Below are 2,392 nucleotides of genomic sequence, written 5' to 3'. Positions count from 1 at the left end.
GTAAATTAACGGTACATTACCTATTGCGCTTATAAATCGGTACAAGAGTAGGTGCAAGATATTTATTATCTATCTAACAGATAGGACTAAACATCATCCGTTTTTTACCGGATTCATACACAAGCTTGTACATGAATGGTGTAGATATTTCGCGGGAGACAATAAGCAATCAATTGAAAAAAATATTTTAAACAATTCGGAAAAAATACATACTAGTACGAGTATGTCATATTAATAAAAAAAACAACATTAAATTGATATAACCGAAATGAGATTACATGTAGCAGAGTGTTTAAATAAGAAAACATTGTCTTTTTCGTATTATTTATCACCAATCATAGAAAAAGGTATTCCTGTAAGAGTGAGGCTCAAAACAGATTAATCAATGGTTAAAGAGTAAAAGCAGCATACACACAAGCAAACAAAATTAAAAACAGAACAAACAAAAAAAAACATCAATATTGAGACACAAACAAAGCAAATAAGAGATAATTGTAAATAGTAACTTTGCAAAAATACGTTGGCATTGATAATTACAAAAGTTTCGTCTGTAACTGTTCTATGATTAATTAAAAAAACAATGCTTTGTTATTTTATGTTTTAATAAAACCATTGCAGAAGCATTTATTGCCAAACATCATTAGCCAGCCATTAACACCCGCCATCGTTTTGAGTGGCCACAGCGCAGGTATAGTATTCGGCCGCGGTGACTTTGATTTGGATCTAATTTTACCTAAACAAATAAAAAGAAATTACACAATAATTTTAGCATTACAAAATTTCAAATATCAATTGAAATACTACCACTAATAATAAAACAAACAAACAAACAAATACCCTTTTTTCTAACTACAGTCGTAATTTAAAATAAAATTTACAAATTAAAGTTTTTTTTAAAGATAATCTGTTTTAATGGAATCATGCGATAGTAATTTCATTTTTCCTCAAAATATTGATATGACAACAAATATTGTAATAAAACTGTTATGCTGTATGAAGCTTGTCGTGCGTTACATCGATGATGATAACCTGTGATGGAGTAAAATATACATATATGTCATTTTTTATGCAATTCAGAGTATGTTTGAAAATTACTCGATTTGATTTCAAAAACAAATTTATATTTTTGTATTGAAATTCATAATTTTCTTGCTATGATCAATCATCCATCAAGAGGAATTTATATTTTGTAAACACACGCTAAGATATAAATTAAGTATTTTATTTTATTACGATTTGTTCCACTCGATCCATTTTCTCGTTTTAGAGATTAGGGTTTACTTCCAACGGTCAGTTACAAATTGTCAAACAGATACATTTGGAATAACAGTACGTACTGGGCTATTGAACTCATTGAGTACTTCTATTTTTATTCAAGTGGGATAAAAAAAAATAAACATAATTAAGTACAGAGACGTTTATGTACGAAATGTACGAATGAGTGTGTTTTAGACATTTGAATATCCTGATTCTATTGAAAGTAATGATATATTGTAATGTGAATTGTTAACTTACATAATAAAAATGTTTTATATATTGTAAATTTCGATATACTTTACACGTCCTTCAATAAGTCGACAGTCTTACTCTCGAACTTTTCTTCCGTTTCATTAATATTTTTGGTAAAAAGGGCACATTATTTCAGCAAAATATAAACAAACAAAGTCGTTAGAGTAAAGGGAACCAGTTCTTGGCGAAACGTCTTTTAAATAAAAGAATAGTTGACCTTCAAAGAATTCTAAAAACAAATTGCATGTAACGAAGATTTTCAAAAACAATTAAACAAATTATTTGAATCCAAGAAACTACTAATAGAAAAATGCAAAACCGCACAAAAATTGTAAATATAGAATACCATGGATTCATTAGCGCACAATATGGTTAAATAGAAATATAATGACTCACCAGTATAGCGAATGATCCTGACATTTATGTTATCGTTTGAATGGCACCGTCAAAACTTTAGCCGTCCCAATAAACGGTGCACAATTGTACGAATACAATGTTTACGATTTATTGAACAAGCAGCTGTTTCACATGTCCCCTTCAACACGCGATATGATATTTCAAAGCGTTATTCTGCATAAAAAAGGCGTCAACTTCCGTAAAAGATAAAATAAATATTTCATCCATTATGCTTTTTTTTCATTTGTATCCACACTTTAACCGTGCGCTTTATTATTGGAGGAAGAAAACAGTATGAATTATCAACTTAAATATCAATTAATCACAACCCCGTTTTCCTATCGCCGTAAAAATATCAATACACTATTTTTTTTTATTAAGGAATAAAAGGAAGTTTGTCGTGAAATCGTATCTAAAATAGCTTGCAAAATATTGATTTACTTTAATTGACTGCATATTTATATTTCACGTATTCACACCTATAATA

General features: G+C 29.0%; 1 long non-coding RNA gene across 1 annotated transcript; it reads right to left on the bottom strand.

Annotated features, from left to right (window-relative positions):
- Positions 1-584: 584 nt before the first annotated feature.
- On the bottom strand, positions 585-2,066 carry LOC148598607 (uncharacterized). Its single transcript, XR_015918298.1, has 2 exons — positions 1,906-2,066; positions 585-733 (listed from the first exon to the last, which is right to left on the bottom strand). It is a non-coding gene; the product is annotated as an uncharacterized LOC148598607 (long non-coding RNA).
- Between the last annotated feature and the right edge of the window lie 326 nt (positions 2,067-2,392).

The sequence above is a fragment of the Perna viridis genome, chromosome 14, assembly GCF_037379345.1.
Source record: "Perna viridis isolate PV_CMFRI_1.1 ecotype Kerala chromosome 14, ASM3737934v1, whole genome shotgun sequence".
NCBI lineage: Eukaryota > Metazoa > Mollusca > Bivalvia > Mytilida > Mytilidae > Perna > Perna viridis.
Note: the sequence above shows the minus strand (reverse complement) of the source record. Positions and strands in the feature narration are given on the sequence as shown.